Here is a 21,076-nt window from a genome sequence, read left to right as displayed (position 1 = left end):
GTGACAATGTGAAACAAAAAACTGACAATGAAATGTGAAGTAACACTGTGTGTTATTGGAAGTATTGTCTAATCACTGCAGATCTGTTGTCGTCATCCTCACCCTCTGCCTCCTCATCTTCACTGTTCACAGGGTCCACTGCTGCCACGCGGCCATCTTCAGCCTCCTCATCCTGCAGAAAAGGCACATGGCGTCTCAAGGCAAGGTTATGCAACATGCAGCATGCTACGATTATCTGGCAGACCTTCTTGGGTGAGTAGCACAGGGATCCACCAGTCAGATGGAGGCACCGAAACCTGGCCTCCGGGAGGCCAAATGTATGTTCAATGATCCTTCTTGTTCTCCCATGTGCCTCATTGTAACGTTCCTCAGCCCTTGACCTAGGATTCCTCACAGGGGTCAGTAGCCATGATAGGTTGGGGTAATCTGAGTTACCTGCAAATATGGTTGGACAATCGTTAGCCACACACTATCCCTTATGGCCCACACCATACCCATATACCAACATCTACAGGGTGGGAACCAGGGCTCACCTATTAGCCGCACCCAGTGCCTCTGTAGTTGGGCCATCACATTTGGGATGCTGCTATTCCTCAGGATAAAGGCATCATGCACCGACCCAGGATACTTAGCATTGACATGGGAGATGTACTGGTCCGCCAAACACACCATCTGCACATTCATCGAGTGAAAACTTTTTCGATTTCTGAAGACCTGTTCATTTTGCCAGTGGGGGGTACAAATGCAATATGTGTTCCATCAATCGCTCCAATTATGTTGGGGATATGTCCCATTGCATAGAAGTCAGCCTTCACCGTGGGCAAACCCTCCACCTGGGGGAAATGAGTGTTGAGAACATTGGCTGTGACATTCCAGCTGCCAAGCCCACTGTCACTTGGAAAGAACCAGTTGCCAAGAAAAGGAGCACAGATAGGACTTGCACAAGAGGGGGGATCCCAGTGGGGTGACGGATAGCAGATATCAGGTCAGGCTCCAATTGGGCACACAGCTCAGTGATTGTGGCCCTGTCAAGTCTGTAGGTGAGGATAATGTGCCTGTCCTCTATTGTTGCCAAGCCAACCAGGGGTCTGTACACGGGGGATGTCTCCATCTACTATTCATCCTCAGCGGTTGCAATCTATGGGGCAAAAGAGTGAGGAGCTGGTCATAAAATGTACATTGTAGCCACTACAGTTCAATGCATGATGTGAATTTTTAATGTATTAGTGGCATATATCCTGTATGTTCAATTCTGATCTGTGACACAGTTATTTTTCATGCTATACCCCCCCCCCTGAAATGGCGTCTGCCTGTCCTGTATGAAGGGACAGGTGGAAGTGAGGTAATTCCACTGACGTTGTGCGCAGTTGCGGGAGGCGGTCCGGGTCCGCCGTGTAACGCCTCATCGGAAAATATTGAGCCCTATGGGGTACAGTGGCCAATGGCGATGTATGCCGGCGGTAACGGTATGCACCGCCGCGGACATCGCCGCCATTTTCTATCTGTTCACTCACTTGCTACCTGACCTGCAACAGGAGAGGACCTACACTGCATGTGCTGCTGTGACCTGTGTTTGGTACCTACCATGGCTCGTGTGACTGGGGAAAGGGCCCCTGCCTTCACCTTGGCGGAGTTGGAGAGACTAGTGGATGGGGTCCTAATCCAGTACTGAATGCTGTACGGGCCTCCAGACCAACAGGTGAGTACACTGTGAGCACGATGCATGGGGCATGAATGCATGGAGTACTGTGTGTGAAGTCCTCGTGTAGGGGGAGTTGGTGGATGGGCTCTGGGCAGCGTGCAGCATGTATGCTGGGCCATGTCCGTGCCAAAGGGGATGGGAAGGGCTATGGTGGGCCATGAGTATAACAGGCAGGACGGTCTAACTAATACCTTTCCCTGTGTATATTTCCTCTGCAGGTCAGCGCCCATCAAAAGAAGGGTATATGGCGTGCCATCGCCAAAGACATGCGGACCCTGGCAGTCTACGGCAGTCAGAGCACCAACTGTCAAATACGGTGGGAGGACCTGAGACGCTGGGCACGGAAGACGGCAGAGGCCTAGCTGGGGATCGCCTCTCAATGAGGAAGGGGTGCCTGTCGAACCCTGACCCCCCTGATGGCCCGCATACTGGCGGTGGACTATCGGGAGCTGGATGGGTGCTTGAGGGCATCACAGCAGCCACAAGGGGGTGAGTACAGTGTCCATCATTACAACTTACGCTTGGTGGGGTGGTATCCGGGTGGGGAATGTGTGTCTGTGAGTGCCCCTAGACCAGGCCTGACATTGCAGAGTATGGCCCATGTTGGGCAGGGATCTGATGTGAAATTCCTCCAACCTAGCTAATAGGCATCTACTACTGGGCAGGGCTGTGTGGGTCCCAGGTATGCTGCAGTTGACAGTATCTGTCCCTCCCCATGCCCTGGTAACTAGCATTGTTACTAGTAGTGCATTGCATAGTGCGTAGGGCTGTTCCCTGTGTGTGAAGGTGGTATGTTAGCCAACGGTGGTGTTGATGCAGCCATTGACCCAGTGTATCTTTTGTCTCTCCCCCCCTTTTTGTTTTGTCACCCTGTCCTTATGTGCATTAGCATAATCTGGCAGATGAGCAGAGGCACCGGTGACGGAGGGAGCTGCATCCCACAGGACCCAGGAGGCAGAGTCCACCGACGGCGAGGGCACAAGTGGGACAGAGGGCGAGGGGAGCACCCTGTCGGAGACTGGAGGGGACAGTTCGGACACAGATACCACCTTCGATGGAAGCTCTCTGGTGGTGGCGTACACCTTTGTGGCCATCCTAGCTACAGCGCCACCCCCCGTACCAGCACTGCTCTCCCAGCAGCCCCTCATTGAGTTGCCTGTGCCCGCTCACCCAGGAGGGTAGGCATCTCCTTCGCCCCAGGCACCTCAGGCAGTTCCCCAGTGAGGCCTGCTGCCCTGAGTGAGGAGGCTATTGACCTCCTGCGATCCATCTCTGAGGGGCAGTCAAACATTGTGAATACCATCCACAATGCAACAGACCAATGCATTTCTGGAGGGCATTCACACTGGCTTGGCGGCCCAACAGAGATCAATCCAGGCTCTGGCCTCCTCTCTGATGGCAGCCAATGTTTCTGTTTCCACCCTCCAACTTCCTCTTCCCAATCCCATTCCCTTCAACCTCAACCATCATAACCGACAGCCCCGCCACCAGTACTGCGGCAAGCACCGCCACTAACACCGCCGCAAGCACCACCACCTGCACTGCTACCTGCCCCACCGCTGTCACAACAACTGTCAGCAGCAGCATCCCCAGTGGGCAGCCATCCGAGGCTGCAGGAAACCTCCCTCCACCACTACCAGCACCTGCACCACGGCCAGCACCGCCAGCATGGGCAGTGCAGGGGCCCCGCAACTCCCTTTCCACCAGCCTTTTCATGGCAGTTCATACCACCAGGAAAAGGCTGGCGGGAAGGGGACTCGTAATCCCCTGGGCAGCGCTGCTTGGGGATTACAACCGCCCGGACCAAAGTGGCGGGAAACCGCCAGTCCCAGCGGTGTGACCACGGCGTAATTCCATGGGAAGCACCGCTAGCCTGTTGGCGGTGCTTCCGACGAAAGACCGCCAGGGTTGTAATGAGGGCCAGAATCTTCCCACTTTGTCAATGGTGGGCCACTATTATGGTAGTGATATCCAGAATATAACAGAAAAATGCCACAATGTATCAAGGAAGGGCCATATTCTACTGGTGCCACGAACGATGAGCCACTGTCATGGAAGCAATAGCCATATGTTTTCAAGAATGCAAATTACCTGCTATGCTGGTGACCAGAGTGTCACAGCAATGCCCTCAGTGCACCGTAAAGCAAGGGATAACCAGGATGTCTCTGTGAATGCACACAATGTTAAATATGGGGAACTCTTGTGCGAGAGGTAGACAGTATGTTGTCAAGAGCGCCACCAGATATCATGTCTGTATATTATTAGGCCAGTGAAAGTCTATTCGACCTTTTGTACTTTTTTGGTGTTATCACACGTAGACATCTGCGGGCTACACATATTGCTTGAAATTCACTTCATTAGAGCTACAAATAACATTGAAAGTTGTATTCAATTTGTATAACCCACAACTTTTTCAGTTACATCCACTTAGTGTTAAAGTTCATTCACGCCTCGTAAAGTTTGTAAGGCAATTATATAGTTGCCCATAATTCTCAAGCTCCCCTCATCAGCCTATGGTGTAATGAAGACGGCTTCACTATCCCCTCAAAGGAAAGGCTGGGAAAAGGGAAGAGGGGTACAAAGGTATTCATGATTTATTCTATAGAGACAGATGTGTTGTACTCTCTGCGTTTCCTCGGCACACAACCTGTTGAAAACAGTGACTATGGGAGACAGAATTATTGTAAAATAAGATGATGGTTTGTGTATTGATGACAAGTTCTAAATAATAGTAAAATGTATGTAAAACGAAGAGTCTGTCTGTAGGCCATGTGTATATATTTGATGGCAAACTATTTCTTATTTTTTGTGATTGTAATCGCTTTCTTGTTAAAGAAAAAAGTCTGCTCAAGAACGCTATACCTAAAATGCATGTTGTTGTTTTGTAAACCTATTTCAGTTAACGGAAAAGAATGAAAAACAAACATTTACACACTTCAAAGAATAACATTAAGAGTTTAAAAATATTTTGGGCGGGGGTGAGGGAGCTTTCACTACATGTAAAGCGTTATTTTTGAGATGGAGTTTTAATTTCTAATCCGAGCCTTCACTGCTTAGTTGCCTGTGGGGCATTTTTTAAACATTTTATTCTTCTTAGCCACCAGGACGTGACATGCTGGGACTTGTAGTAGTTTCAAGCTTGCCATTATAGCTCTAGTACTTCAAGTTCCAGCATGCAAATTGTGTTGTCTAAAGTACTAGGGCTGGTGACACTGTGACATGCGGCTTGGCGCACCTTGAACTTGGTAACCGGAAATGAGCAGAACAAACAGCAGACTGTAGTGCACACAGAAACATATATGACATCACTCGTGCGCGTTTCCAGTTAATTAGCACGAGGATAGAAACGACCGCACAGGGTCATAGGTATGACAACTGCCACCCAGAATTTGTTTTACTCGAAATATTGGAGGGGAACGGTATGGATTTAAGGAAGCCCTAAAATGTTTGTGCAGTCGAACACGGTAATTCTTGGTAGTGCCAGGCTCTCTTGCGATTGGGCTGTCCCCATTGCTCGTTTAAGCTCCAAGGGCCCCCGGGGGCCACAGTGGAGGTTATGACGTGGTGTGTTTGTAAATGTCCGTCCGTGGCTGTCAGCGTCTCTCCCAGCGCCCCGGCAGGCGCCCTCTTGTCCCATCCACACACCCCTATTGAGGGTTTCAGCATTCTGCGGTGCCCCTTTCAGCCAGACAGCTGCGCCCTCAGGAGGCCAGTGGCTCATGTTTCCAGCCCCCCTCACACAGAGGTGGGATTTAGGACAAGGCTGCCTGTTTTCCCCGCTCTTGCCCAATTAGGTCCTCTGTAGCCCCCCGACCCATTTTCCCTTCTGCTGCCCTCCCTCGCCTCTGAGTTTTTTTTTCCACACTTCCTGCTCGGAGCCGAAGGTTGGCCTGTGCCAGCCCACACTGTGCTATTAGCAGTATTATTATCTGCAGCCGGCCAGCCAATCAGCGCGAGAGGGGAGCGGTGACATCATGGGCTAGGGAACAGCAAGGAGGCAGCGAGGCATCTGCGCTGCTGATGCTAGGATTGGAGGTCGGGAGCCGGGCTCGGGCCAGAATGGGGGGCCTGCGAGTGGACTGAGCCGGGGAGGGGGCCAGCCAGCGCGCGCACCGGCACTCAGGAGGGGCACGGATGGTGCAGTAATGCCACGGACGCCGGCAGGTAAATGCCTGCCTTTTTTTGCAGCCATGCTGTCAGTGCTGATTGTTTCTCATTGTGTGTGCGGCTTTTGCCTGTGGCGGGGATCGCCCTGTGCCGATTTGTGATGGTGTCCCTTGTCTGCGTTGCATATTGCATGTAACAGTCGTCAGAAATAGGTAGCAGGTTTCTTAGCTGCTCTCTTTAAAGGTGGCACACGGTCTCGTACCAATGCAGTGTGGTGTGACTGTTCCCGTTCTCTGTTATGTATGTTGTCTCACTGGAACCTTTCGGTATCTGTATTCATTGATGTCATTAACTGGTGTATGCCATCGATACGAGATTGGGACTTATATGTCGGTTGGTGCCCAGGACCCCCCTCAACCCGAATAGAAAATACAGGGTTTGTCCAGATGCTGTGTGCATGTCAAAGAGAGAACAGGCCACGCTCTGTTCCAGACATTATTCGCAGCAGAGGCAGAACACATTTTCTGCAGAGGGTTTTTTTTTTTTAGTGGTAAGAATTTCCTGTAACCCTTTAGCTGCCAGCCAGCAGAGCCTTGACACAAACCTGTAACCTCTAAAAAAAAAAAAAAACATAATGCACAACTTCCTGGTTTTCTAAAAACCCAGTTAGCCGTTTGTTGCCCTCCCCCCCACACACAATTTGAATCAGCATGCGTTTATTTTCATTCGGGTTTCCCTTTCTCCTTTTGTTTCTTTCACCCCAGAGCCTCTTTTTTTTCTCTTCCGGATCAAAACTGACACCTGCTCATGCTGCCGCTTCATTGTGGGGCCTTTCTGGAGATCCGCGCCTTTGTCCCAGCCTCGGAGGCAGGCTGCCTGGTGATGGAGTGCCTTTCTCCCCAGGCGTCTGCCTTCCTTGCCTGGAGGCGTTAACGAGTAAAGATGCACCATCCAGCTGACTGTGTGTGCGCCCCCCTCGGCTTCTTGTCTGATAGTGTGGTGCCTGGAATATTTCTTAGAAACCCCTCCTCTCTGTATTTTTTGGAACTGGTGACCAGACTTTTCGTTTAATGAACATTGATTTTATAGGCACCGGTTCGAGTAAATATGTGTGTTTAATGGCGGTGAAACCTGCTCCCAACATGCCTGCTTTCCTGGTGTCCCTGTGTTCAGAGTGGTTTTAAATACTTCTCACGCACGGTATGATTTTGGTTCCATGGGCAGAGCGTTTCAGCGTGAAATGACGTATTGTGTTATTGTTGGAGCGGTGTTATTTTGAGGAGGTCTCGCTGATATGCTAGTAACGCATTTAGCCAGTCCTGGCATTATTTGCTGCACTTTAATTTCGATAAGAAGCAAAACTGCAAGTCCCAGAATGCTACGTTCGTGTAACTAAAAGACGGAACTGCTCGTGGCGTGTTATGACATGATGTGCTTTGGCAGGGATGGGAGAAGTAGCTTCTATATGGGACTGTGGGCATATCTCTCCATTTCAAACTCGTATTTCTATGCAATGTTCGGAACTAAACCACCCCTCCGTCCCTCTCTGCTTTTTCTTTGAGCGTTGTGAAGTGTTATTTATTTTTGTTTGGGGGGAGGGGGGGGCACCTCTTGGAAACGTCTTGGCGCTCCCCTCCCCAGCTACGACCACATTTTGAGGGGGTGAACAAACCAGGGCTGAGAAGTGGCTCTGGAAAGGCTTCCAGGTGACTCCAGGTCACCGGTGATGCAATGCACCAGTTCTGGGCCTTTTTTTACACGTTATTAATAGAGTATGTGCATGTTTACCTGAAGTGAGCCAGGACTACGAGTCCCAGAATGACAACATTGCTTCAGTACCGTTTGTTTGCCAGGCTCGGTTGTCCATGGGGGGGGGGGGGGGGGTCGTTCACTTGATGCGATGACGTGAAAGTGAATCGGGAAGTATGAAAGCATGATGCTCCTGGTCTTCACTGATCATGTATTGTATCCAAAAGCTATTGCTAAACGACCTAGTGCTTTCTGGGAGTTGTAGTCTTGGTTCACGTTGATTGGTTGAACAATCCTGAGAAGAGTGAGATGTGAATACTAAGTTAAGACTGGGGAGCATCACGGTCCCCAGTAGCACACATCATCTGTTCCAGCTGTTGTGGGGCGGTCTTCTATGCCACTGATGCTGTGGGAAAACACTGGCTTGTTTCTAGTCCTGTTAGTCACGAATAACTAGTCATTAGGGCATTGAAGCTGGCAGTACCGCGATGCACATGAAGCATAAAAATACCACCTCTGGCAATTGTGCTCCATAAGACAAATCAACCTTTTGTCATCAGAACTGCGCATGTGTAATAGGACAAGCGAAACTTCAAAACTCAGAAGGTGGAGTGCTTTTGGCCAACGAATCAGGGCTAACTAAAGTGGGGTGGCAGGGATCACTGAGGACGGGAGGAAATTTGACAGCTACATGCCCACAAACTCGGCGTCCTTGCTGCTCGATTTAATTGAGAGGCCAATGAGTGGATGAGCACAAATCCTAAAGTACTCCCTCGGTCCTTAGGGTGGGATCCTGCAATTGAACGGGAAGTTCAAAGACCATTGCAGAGCTGATGGGAAATTGACGTTTACAAAGTCCCCTTGGCGCTGTGTAACAGCTGGATTTTGTTAGCTCTGCATTTACACACGACTAGACAGTATTGTGCTCACGGTACACCTCAAGGAACTCATTCGTACGCAGAGTTCAGAACGATCGCAGCAGGCGCGAGCGCCGCTGCAGCAGAACCGTGTGTCAGGCAGGGCCATTTGTGTAACACGACTTCAGATGATCTGTCAATAGGTCTGGCATCAGCTGCCAACCTTTTAGCCTACTTTGTCAGTGCTGGTTTGGTCTGTCACGGGTTTTGTAAAATGTTATTGTTGGATGAGCCGCCGGGCCCTTCCCTCCATGTTTAAAAGCAAAACAATTTTCTTGGCCTCAAAGCATTTTTTGGCACTGGAGGGAACGACTTTGTTTGTGGATGTGGTCCTTGTGAAAGAGCAGATGACACAACTCGCAGTGACGATAGAGAGTGGCTGAAGTGGGTGACCCAATGCTGTAGCTGGTGAAAGAAACGGGACTGGCACAATAGACCAATGGATGAAGGGGGCTGCCCAGTGCTCTATGGTTGGTGGAAGAAATATTTGAATGACCCAATACACTAATGGATGAAGGGGGCTGTCTGAAAGCTCCTGTGAGCACACGAATTCTAAATATAACTTTAGTAAAATCAAAAGGTATTTGCTAATGCCAGGCTTAAAAAGGTGTTTTATGCTTTTCTTTCTTAATCTGTTTGCCCATCATGTCCTGCCCAGCACTACCTTTTCCTCTGAAGTTTTTAATTCATTTGGATGATCTCTGAAATCCACCGATGTGGGATTTATTGGTGTCACTGATGACTGTTATGTTGTGAACCTTGTTATCTATTTCCCGTGCCCAGCTGACGATTACCACATCAAGAACATGATATTTGCTCTCGGTGCTTGTTTGAACTGTGTCTGAGTTCATGTTTTGCCGGTACCATGTGCTGGTGGTGTCCAGTGGTTAGTATTTGGTGTATATAACTTATACATGCTGAAATACTCTGAGCCCATTCTGACTCTTTGTCATCAGCACTTAGCATTCTGGAATTTGTTATTCAACATTAAGCCCCCCCCCCCCCCCCCCATTTTAAAATATCTGCCTACAAAATTAAGACCCGCAATAGCTGCTGGATAAGAGCGACCAGTAACTCAGTAGCTCAGCGTGAAGGTGTTAGTGAGAGATGCAGTTTTGGTTTTGTAAAGACGATGCCTAGATGTACTTGGGTGAGGCATTTGAAGTGTAAAAATTGAACTTTAGTTCTAGAATATTTAGTGTCTAACGCACATGTTTGTTACATGTCCATCATTGCGGTGCCTCTTTTAGCATTTTTCTTTCAGCACTTTCCATTCTCTGACTTGTGAGCTCGCACCTGTGCCAAAATGTGAATCCAAAATGACAATGTGCAGAATCGCTGTTGTTTTTTGAGTGCCAGGACTGGCTGCGGGTCACACCTGGCATGAGCCCTTTCCGCACCGATGCTTGTATTATTGTAAGGCCCTCTCAGTTTCTGTTGCTTTCTGTGCCAGTGCATTCTTTCCAACGATGGGACACAGCGCAGGTTGCAGTGGTGGTAGTTAACATATTAGGCTCAAGTATCACCTTGTTTGCCCTACCCCTCTGATCTTGGACAGAAGAAAGTGGATGCTGGACTTGCTTGATTTAAAGTTGTGGGAATCCCTCTTCATAGCATCCATGTCCCTGTTTAGTTCATCTCTGCCATTACAGAAGGGACCAAACTCTATGCCAGTTAGTTTAGCTCGGACCCTGAAGGAGCATAACATGAACTCCTAGCAAAACGCTGATGAAATGTTATTGCAGCAGGAGGAGTTGTGGGGGACCACTGCAATCTGTTTTTCGTTGTCTTTTACTACCCAAGTAGGATGGCCCAATTTTCTTGCTTAGATTTGGCCCCATGGCTCCCTCGCTGTGCCCTGGAACTCAGACCTGGTCCAGCCTTGTTGCATCGCATCGGTGGTGGATGCTTGAGGTTGTATGTCTAGACTGGTTTAGGATCAATGCCTGGGCAAAGTTCACCACCATGGGAAAACTTGGCAGAAAAAACAGTGATAGATAAAAGCATCGAAGGCAAATCTAGCCACTTGATGGAAAGTGCTACCACTCCCAGTAGCACTTTCTTTACTGCTTAACTGTGTTATGTGGGATAAGCCATTGACTCTCTTGCTCTTTCAGCTGTGAAGAGGCTTCGAAGTGGCTATCCCATCTGTTAAGCTCTGCCATATAATATATCCTTCCCGTGGGTTCGCTTTGAGTGGTTGAAGTTGGTAAATGGGGGATGGTCCACATAGTCTCTTCCAATCACAAGAAGAATCGAACTTGCTGAGGTTTGGCCCTTCTGATGAATCAAAGATGGAGCATGTCTCCAGCCCTGGGAGCTGTTTCCCACGCCATCTACCCATCTCCCTTGGGCAGCTTACATGTCACTGCATGATCAGAGGCACAAGGGGTGCGGAGTCACGCAGAGAAATCTAATCCCTTCTTGAGATACACATTGACAGAATCTATCATAAGTGGTTATCTTTTAAGTTGCAAGTGGAATTCGTGTATGCGCAGCATAAGAAGTATTGTTGTCTTGGTGGCATGAGACCATATTATCCTTTTAAAAGAGCCCCCCCCGCCCTGCCCCTTTTGCTCAGAAAGTACTTCCTTGTTTAATAGGGGATTTAAAGGCTTTGAAATTTCCCGAATATCTGGGCCCTGTGTTTCTTTTCTCTGTCTCATTTTATGTAACAAAAACCCTTTGCATGTTTGATGTTTACACAGTTTCACTTTTCGCTGCAGTGTGTGTGTGTGTGTGTGTTTTCTGCTCTTCCTGGGGAGCGAGTTTTCTGAGAACAAGTTTTGGAAAAACCGCTCAAACCTGTTTCCAGTTGTTGTGTGAGAAAGGCACATGATCCGTACCTGCACCTGCTCGGAGCGTCATTGCAACAGACATGTGTGACACTCACTCACAGGTGTCGCACAGTTCGCTGTATCTTGCACAAGTATCCATTTCCGGTACGCACGTGGGCAGCAGAGGCGTGGCCCAGGGATCCAACTAGTTTGATTGTGACCCAGACGGTGGTGAGTTCACAGTATTGTTTAAGTGTCATTTGATGGACTTTGTGGCATTTTTGTATTTGTTTTAATGTGACTTGGTGTAAGAGATCACTGATTGCTATCCTGGGAGAACTTCAGATCTTAGGATCGCTGTCAATAGCTTTCCCAGGACCTGTTTACAATCAGGTACCCGTGTGTTTACTTTTCCCATTTATTTATGCAGGCCTGCACATATCTTGGCTGAAAGAGAATGACTAGACTTGGTGAACTTTTTACACCAGACAAACCACAACTTAACCTGTTTCAACAACTCTTGGTGATGCATATTGTTAATGCTAATTAGCATTTGTATCTTTTTTCGATTTGGATCTGGCGTTGGCCAAGACCTTTTGATTTTTATGGTCTGGCTTGTCAGTGCAGCTGTTGCCAAACAATTATGTGAGCTTCACTAGAGAGGGGCTTTGACTCCGCCCAAATGTTGTGATTCAGCAGTACGTGGTTTGATTGGGTAGACGTATGCTTCCACAAAAAAGTGCTTACCCTCTGCACAACTGTGATTATTTTATTTATCCAGCTGCCTGAGTTCGAACTTTCAGAGGCATACACATGACATTTTAATGTTGTAAAAATGCCTTGGGTAACTAAATAATTTATGGTGTTTGTCTTTCCCTTGCAGCAACAGAGATTGGGGAGTGCAGGCATCAAGGGGCATATACCGTTCCATATGTTGTTGAATTTGTGTGTGTTGTATTGCAACTGAGTCAGAGGATGAATTCAAGAATGAGTCAGTGGACGGATGATTAGATGAATGAGTGCAAAGATGAGTGACAGACTGCATGTATGATGACCTACTGAGTGCCTAACTCCATCGGTGAAACGAGAGGCACATTCATTCATAAGCCAGACCTATTGGCATTGCTAATGCTAGTCCTAAAATTGTTTTTAATGTCTTATAGCACAAGTACTCGCAATCATTTTCCAGAGGGTCAAAAACTCTGGTCTGTGGTGTGAGCGAGGGCTGCATTGATTCCAGCAGGGTGGTGGGGGTGTTTGCTGGGGACTATAGGGTGGGTGTAGGGGAAGAGAAGCACGTACATCTAGTGGCTGAATTTCACAATGTGAAACTAGAAAACCTTGGGTCAGTCCCGGCTTCACCTCTTGACTAAATTGTGTGATTCTAGGCAATTGTTTCATTCCCCTTTCACTGCTTTTTCTTCAGTAGAGCATATAAGAGGACCTTGAAGTATATATAAATTCATGATTTTCGCTGTACAAAACTTTATCCTGTGTTTGATTTAATAAACTATAATGTTGTCAATGTATAATAGCAACCCAGGCCACCCAAAGAGTGCTCACAGCTACTGACTTGCCTCTTGGTTCACTATTGCAATTTATATCAGTGTGGATGAAAGGAACGATGAATGTTTTTTAAATTAATGTTTAAAAATATCACTTTAAATTAAAAAAAACACTTCTCAATGCACTGATATAAGCTGATGTACTAAGGTGAAATGGTTCGACATTTTAATGAAACACACTTTTTGGATTTTGAAGGGACTTTATCATATTTTCATATGTTTGTTGCAAGATGTTTTTAAAAAATTAACGTGTTCTTAAAGTTGAGTGATGTATGAAACCTTAGTTACTTCCTTTCTTTAACTTCAATTAACATGAAAGCAAATGCATGCTGTTTATTTAACATCTTTTTAATGTTGGGGCTAATTCGTAACAATAGCTTGCTGTTGACCAGGGGGCTGCATCTACATGTCAGAAGGGGGCGTATACAGCCCCAAGGCAGTACTTTGAGTATCACTGCCTTATAGGGTCTTTGAGTGAGCCCTCTTCAACTATCTGACTGTTTTTCTGTCATTCACATTATATTTCTGCCAATTACAGCATCTATCATGGAACAATTGTTCTGCCACTTCAGCCGTCGGTTAACTTCACTGTGAGTGTCAATGTTCTGCGCTTTCACAAGAAAAACACCACACACATAGTAGTTCCCTTATGTGTGCTTTTTGAGACCATTAATATTTTTGCTTTTAGCCACTTTTTTTTTTTTAGATTGATGAAGGAAGTATTGGCAGCCATGTTGGGACTCTATTTCAGCTGAGTCCCAGACAAAAAAAAAAAAAGAAAAGGGGCCAGGGTAAGAACACCGCGACCCTTTAGCTCTGGTGCTAGGGTCCCACACGGACTCCCCAGAGCAAAAAAGCATATATATATATATATATATATATATATATATATATATATATATATATATATATATATATATTTTTTTTTCATCCGGAATCCTGGTGGAGCTGCTGAAAATTTAAAAAAACAACAAAAAGAAAAACACGCAATCACTGGCTCCCACGCTTGTTTCAGTAAAGCCCCCAGGTGTTCCAGGTCCTAGGGCATTTCAAATTTGAATGGGGAGGGGGGCTTTGACCCCCCCCCCCCAACCCAGATACTGCCACCTCCCAGGGGTCAAAGTTTAAATATAAAGCAGGCGGGTGGTGCTCACCTGCCACCCCCTCCCTGCAGCCCCAGGGACTGCTTCCTTCCTAGGGGTCCAAGTGTAAATCCAATGGGGGGGGGGTGCCAAGCCCTTTCTCACAGCCCCAGGGACCACCACCTCCTGGGGCCAATATTTAGTTCTGTGTGGGGAAGCTGCCACCACCTACCCAGGCCTAAAATTCAATAATGAGAGTGGTCTATTTCAGACTCCCAGCCCCGGGGACCACTACCCCCCTCAGGGATATGGTCATTGGAGGGGGGCTGCACGGCCCCCTTGAAGATTCAATGATGACCTTGGGGACCACCCCATAATCGGCCAGCTCCTGCCATGTCCTGGGGTGCCCACCCCCAGGGCATAGCTGTGTGCTTGGTGGGAGCTGGGAACTCCCACCAAGCAAAAGCAAACAACGTCCGTTTTCTGACAGCAGGAGCTTTCAAACAGCTCCTGCTAGCAAGAAAGCGAAGTTTTCATCTGTTTCCCTGCACGCAAACATGCATGCAGGGAAACAGATGAAAACATTGTTCCCACAAGAATGGAGCTGCTATTTAAAGCAGCTCCCTGCTTGTGGGAGCAATGCCGGCTCCCGTAGGACACCGGGAACCAGCTTGGACTGCTGGGCCTTGAGCCTCCTTCCATTGCGCTCCTTTCACTCTCTCTCTCTCTCTCTCTCTCTTCCATCCCATGATGGGATGAAAGAGAGCGAGATGGAGACTGTGATTGCAATGATCTCTCCAAACAATGAATTCAATGTAAGACTAGCAAGATGTTTGGTACAAATGTTACAGTTAAGTTTGGATGCAAAGTGGAACTGGGTCACTTCTGGACTAATGGTCAGGGTCTTGTGCTGTCACTCAGTAGGCTGAAGGTTCAAATCCTAGCATCGCTTGGCAGTGTGTTTGTTTATTTACTAGTGTTTTCACTGTTAAACCTTCCTAATGATGGTACGTTAACATTTCTTTCCAATCACATGCAATGGTTGACTGTTATAGGCATGCCTGGAAGCATCACAGTAAAGAGTCACCTTTTTTTATTTATTTTAAACTTCAAAAGTTTAAGGTTCATGCTGAAAGTTGATTTCACTCTTTTTAAATGACAAATACACTTTCCTTTCAATTTGTCCAGAACTATATCATTTTAAGTATACCAATAATGTTAAAGCCTAAAACTCTCTCTCCTCCTCTCGTTCTCTCAATTACTCTTTTTTAATTTTTCTCCACTCACACACCCACTTGGACCCTTACGCACCCACTTACAGACCCACTGAAACCCTCATGCATCAAATCACAGACCCACACAGACAGACACACCCACTCTCAGACCCAAACAGACACTTTCACACCCAGATACACACTCTCACACCCAGAAAAACAGGCCGCAGCCACTTCCCACTGTGCACGGCCTAAGGCCGTGTGCAGGGTGGGGTTGGGCGGTTAAGGGGTTTGGCCGCAGGGACGTTTATAGTTAGGCTCACATTTTAAACGTACAGAACCAAAGAAATTCACCTGTTATAGCTAGATTTATCTCAAGTAACTATAAGTCATGCCTTGAGGTAGCTATAAGTTGCACCCTTGCCTTGCACCGCTAATTACTCCACAAATTACAGCGGTCATTACATCTTTGATGACATCAATATGATATTTGAAGTAAAAAAAATATATATATTTTTACGAAAAAACTGCATGGTGGGAGCACGAGTTATAGTTGCTTGAGATAACTTACTAGAACATGTGAATGTCTATGGTTTTGTACGTTTAAAATGGGTGTTTCAACAGAAGTAACACAGTTTCAGTGGGTGTTGTGCAGAAGCCACAAGGAGGCCGCTTGCGTTTCTGAAGCAACATGGAGGACGCAGGTTGAGAGCAGAAGCAAAATGGAAGGCTCTGAGATAAAAGCAAATGGGATAGAGAGAGCAACAGAGAGCCGAAGCGGAGAAGCACACAGATTGGAGAGAAACAGAGCATTGCAGAGGGGAGAGAGACGTACACAAGGTAACAGTTGAAATACACATGCAGCACTCTTCTGGAATGTGCTTAGACAAAATGTAGTGTTGAGAAAGCAAAGAGTAGAAGGACGTATGTAAACTGGTCATGCTCCAGGAGAGAGAAGTACACAAGGAAAGAAAGCCAACCAAAGCGGACGAATAGGAAGCAAGTAAATGAGAGTAACAGTAAAGTTAACTACTGGTAAGCAAAGGGCAGGCTCTTAGCCCGCTGTAAGGTTACACTATGTCTTGCAGTATACAGCGCATGTGCTGCCTAGTAGGCAAGACCTAATTAGACTTTGTAATCCACAGCACTTCTGAAGGAATACAAAGTTGTTTTGCAAATCAGCTAATCTTTCCCAAACAATATTGTAAAACTATGTATAAGAAAAAAAAAACCTCTACAGTAAGGGAGCTGCACTGATCATTTTTAGATCGACCATAGCAGCATGCAAGCTCTGCTTTTCCGACGTGTTGGTATGTATCTAGGCTTTTATTAACGCCCACCACTACCACTCGTTTGTGGGCTTGCCCTTCAAAAATCCTTTGATGACATTAGTAAATGGTTTATGTTTGTCCCTCCTTGGGGAGGTTTTGTTACCGCTTTGGCCGTCGCCCCTGTTACATGGATAATTGCACTTTTGCTGATAAGTTTGACTACAAGCGAACTTCTTTTTCCTTTTGTGTGTCTCTTCACACTGATCAGATTGATAAACATAAAACACACAGAAGTGTCTCAGAGACACCCAAAGGTCGGTGCAAACTTTCCACCAACAAGTAGTGTTTTTAAGACTCTAAAGCAGCTAGTGGGGCAAAAAAGATCTAGTTAAAATAATCCATCATGGTGGCTTGCTTGGTCCACCTCACCTCCTCGAAGAACACTGCATCTCAATTTTACAGCGCGTTAACCCTGTACATTGCTCAGACGCCGAGAGCTATGTTTGTGCGATATAGACATCTATACATAAATTACATCCTAAATATTACTCACTTTCTGTACACTGGAGCAGACACTTGACTGAGGGGATGGTCAAGAATCAAGATTGAAACATTGTTTCCTATGTAACTGGACAATATTAAAAGCTGCAGTCAAGATAAGACTGAGTTCTTCCTTTTGCATGATAGTATTAAATTTTTTATTGCAGATGTGGCATGTAAGAAGGCATTACAAGCACGCCTCGCAAGCACAGGTCATATCAAAACCTATAAATAGACGCATAAGTATACCATATAAAGGATGTGCTGTTCTCAAAGAAGTCAATGGACAATTAGCTCCACCAGTTTTACAATATAAGCGACCCCTAGGAAGGTAGCCTCTTTCTAGCCTTGTTACCCCCACTTTTGGCCTGTTTGTGAGTATATGTCATGGTGTTTTCACTGTCTCACTGGGATCCTGCTAGCCAGGGACCAGTGCTCATAGTGAAAACCCTATGTTGTCAGTGTGTTTGCTATGTGTCACTGGGATCCTGCTAGCCAGGACCCCAGTGCTCATAAGTTTGTGCCCTATATGTGTTCCCTGTGTGGTGACCAACTGTATCACTGAGGCTCTGCTAACCAGAACCTCAGTGTTTATGCTCTCTCTGCTTTCTAAATCTGTCACTGCAGGTTAGTGACTACATTTACCAATTCTCATTGGCACACGGTACACCCATATAATTCCCTTGTATATGGTACTTGGGTACCCAGGGTATTGGGGTTCCAGGAGATCCCTATGGGCTGCAGCATTTCTTTTGCCACCATTAGGGAGCTCAGACAATTCTTACACAGGCCTGCCACTGCAGCCTGAGTGAAATAATATCCACGTTATTTCACAGCCATTTTTCACTCCACATAAGTAACTTATAAGTCACCTATATGTCTAACCTTCACTTAGTGAAGGTTGGGTGCCAAGTTACTTAGTGTGCCAACCAAGGTGCCCCCACATCGTTCAGGGCAAATTTCCCGGACTTTGTGAGTGCAGGGACACCATTACACGTGTGCACTATACATACGTCACTACCTATGTGTAGCGTCACAATGGTAACTCCGAACATGGCCATGTAACATGTCTAAGATCATGGAATTGTCACCCCAATACCATTCTGGTATTGGGGTGACAATTCCATGTTCTCCCGGGTCTCTAGCACAGAACCCGGGTGCTGCCAAACTGTCTTTCTGGGGTTTTCACTGCAGCTGCTGCCAACCCCTCAGACAGGATTCTGCCCTCCTGGGGTCTGGGAAGCCCCAGCCCAGGAAGGCAGAACAAAGGATTTCCTTTGAGAGAGGGTGTTACACCCTCTCCCTTTGGAAATAGGAGTGAAGGGCTGGGAAGGAGTAGCCTCCCCCAGCCCCTGGAAATGCTTTGATGGGCACAGATGGTGCCCATCTCTGCATAAGCCAGTCTACACCGCTTCAGGGATCCCCCAGCCCTGCTCTGGTGCGAAACTGGACAAAGGAAAGGGGAGTGACCACTCCCCTGACCAGTACCTCCCAGGGGAGGTACCCAGAGCTCCTCCAGTGTGTCCTAGACCTCTGCCATCTTGGATTCAGAGGTGTTGGGGGCACACTGGACTGCTCTGAGTAGCCAGTGCCAGCAGGTGGCATCCGAGACCCCCTCTGAATAGGCTCTTACCTTTCTTGGTAGCCATTACTCCTTTCTTGGTAGCCAAACCTCCTTTTCTGGCTATTTAGGGTCTCTCCTCTAGGGAATTCTTCAGATAACGGATGCAAGAGCTCACCAGAGTTCCTCTGCACTTCCCTCTTCGACTTCTGCCAAGGATCGACCGCTGACTGCACCAGGAGGCCTGCAAAACCGCAACAAAGTAGCAAGACGACTACCAGCAACATTGTAGCACCTCATCCTGCCGGCTTTCTCGACTGTTTCCTGGTGGTGCATGCTCTGGGGGTCACCTGCCTTCACTCTGCACTGGAAGGCAAGAAGAAATCTCCCGTGGGTCGACAGAATCTTCCCCCTGCTAGCGCAGGCACCAAAAGACTGCCTCACCGGTCCACTGGGTCCCCTCTCATCCTGACGAGCGTGGTCCCTGGAACACAGGAACTCTATCCAAGTGACTCCCACAGTCCAGTGATCCTTCAGTCCAAGTTTGGTGGAGGTAAGTCCTTGCCTCCCCACGCTAGACTGCAAACCTGTGTACTGTGTGATTTGCAGCTGCTCCGACTCCTGTGCGCTCTTCCAGGATTTCCTTCGTGCACAGCCTAGCCTGGGTCCCCAGCACTCCATCCTGCAGTGCTCAACCCTCTGAGTTGGCCTCCGACGTCGTGGGACCCTCCTTTGTGACTCTGAGCCAGCTCAGGTTCACAAATCTTCTAAGTGCTTGTTCGGGTACTTCTGCGGGTGCTGCCTGCTTCTGTGGGGGCTCTCTGAGTTGCTTGCTGACATCCTGGTCCTTCCTGGTCCCCAGCAGCACCCAAAAACCTCTACTGCGACCCTTGCAGCTAGCAAGGCTTGATTGCGGTATTTCTGCGTGGGAACACTTCTGCAACCTTCAGCACGCCGTGCAACATTTTCCATCCAAAGGAGACGTTCCTAGCTCTCTTCGTTGTGGCAGAATCCTAAGCTTCTTCCACCCGGAGGCAGTTTCCTTGCACCTTCATCCGGGGTTTCCTGGGCTCCTGGACACTATTGCGACTCTTGGACTTGGTCCCCTTGCCTTGCAGGTCCTCAGGTCCAGGAATCCGTCTTCAGTGCTTTGCTGGTGTTTGTGGTTCTTGCAGAATCTCCCTATCACGACTATTGTGTCCTTTTGGGGTAGTAGGTGTACTTTACTCCTACTTTTCAGGGTCTTGGGGTGGGGTATCTTGGACACCCTGACTGTTTTCTTACAGTCCCAGCGACCCTCTACAAGTTCCCATAGGTCTGGGGTCCATTCGTGATTCGCATTCCACTTTTGGAGTATATGGTTTGTGTTGCCCCTATTGCATTCTATTGTAATCCTACACTGTTTGCATTACTTTTCTTACTATTACTTACCTGTTTTGGGTTTGTGTACATATAACTTGTGTATATTACTTACCTTCTTCCTGAGGGTACTCACTGAGATACTTGTGGCATATGTCTTAAAATTAAAGTACCTTTATTTTTAGTAACTCTTTGTATTGTGTTTTCTTATGATATTGTGCTATATGATATAAGTGGTATAGTAGGGGCTTTGCATGCCTCCTAGTTCAGCCTAAGCTGCTTTGCCATAGCTACCTTCTATCAGCCTAAGCTGCTAGAAACACATCTATTCTATTAATAAGGGATAACTGGACCTGGTACAGGTGTAAGTACCACAAGTTACCCACTATAAGCCAGGCCAGCCTCCTACATAGGATCAGTGAGGATAACACCCTGATTCAAGTGTTACTTCTGTCTAAAATCAGTCATGTGATGTCAACACAGCTCTGAGTGAGAAAGTTTGGGGTGCCAGCTCATTTGACCGATCTGAAGCTCCACCTCCAAATAACTGGCAAGACATACAAACAGACCTGTACAACAAAAACAACTGGGCACAGAATCAAACTCTAATGGCTGTCAGTTTGTCTATGATGGATGATATGGTGCAATTGTTGGAGCCACCTCAATTATACATTTCAGAGTGCCCTTTGCAAAGGAAATACAAATTATGTCGGTGCTTGTTTTGTCTTGGTTTCTGCAAAACGTTATTGTTGGCAAAGGTGCGGGGCTTTCATCGATCTAAAAACGTGGTTCGGTCTTTAGATCTGTTCAAAACCCCTATGGGAATTAACTTTGGAAACGCATATTCCTCCCCTCCTGTTTTTATTTTTTTTTCTCTGCCCCCGCTTGACGGAGCACCCCAAAACTTTCAAGACAGCAGCTGACGTAACTTTACATTTTTTGGGAAAATTTTCTGAAGATTTGTCAAGCGGCGCCAAAGATATAGGAAAGTCAAAAAACGCTTTTTCTATAGAAACTAGGTCTTAACTATGACAACCTAGTGGCGACTGTCACTACCTAATATATGTGCTGTAATGCATTTATTTATTTTGTAACTGCTCCAGCTCGTGTTGGTAACTTTAAAAAAAAAAATGGTTGTCATTTTGGAGGTGTGTGCCTTCCAGATTATTTTTTTATTATTATTCTTTAGCCATTGTCTGTAACTTGGCTAAAACTGTTATCAAAGCCAGTGG

At 47.1% G+C, this 21,076-nt stretch overlaps 1 protein-coding gene across 2 annotated transcripts in view; it reads left to right on the top strand.

Moving 5' to 3' along the window:
- Nucleotides 1-5,647: 5,647 nt before the first annotated feature.
- PAK3 (p21 (RAC1) activated kinase 3) overlaps nt 5,648-21,076 on the top strand; it is a 314,354-nt gene continuing 298,925 nt past the window's right edge. The window contains exon 1 of one of the 2 annotated variants that reach the window (XM_069211402.1): nt 5,648-5,866. The gene's annotated coding sequence lies outside the window, so the exon portion shown is untranslated. The remainder of the gene's footprint in view (nt 5,867-21,076) is intronic. The other variant, XM_069211392.1, reaches the window with a different exon arrangement.

Source organism: Pleurodeles waltl, chromosome 2_1 (genome assembly GCF_031143425.1).
Source record: "Pleurodeles waltl isolate 20211129_DDA chromosome 2_1, aPleWal1.hap1.20221129, whole genome shotgun sequence".
In the NCBI taxonomy this organism is placed as follows: Eukaryota; Metazoa; Chordata; class Amphibia; order Caudata; family Salamandridae; genus Pleurodeles; species Pleurodeles waltl.
The sequence above is the reverse complement of the archived record's forward strand: the minus strand, read 5'-3'. Positions and strand labels throughout refer to the sequence as shown.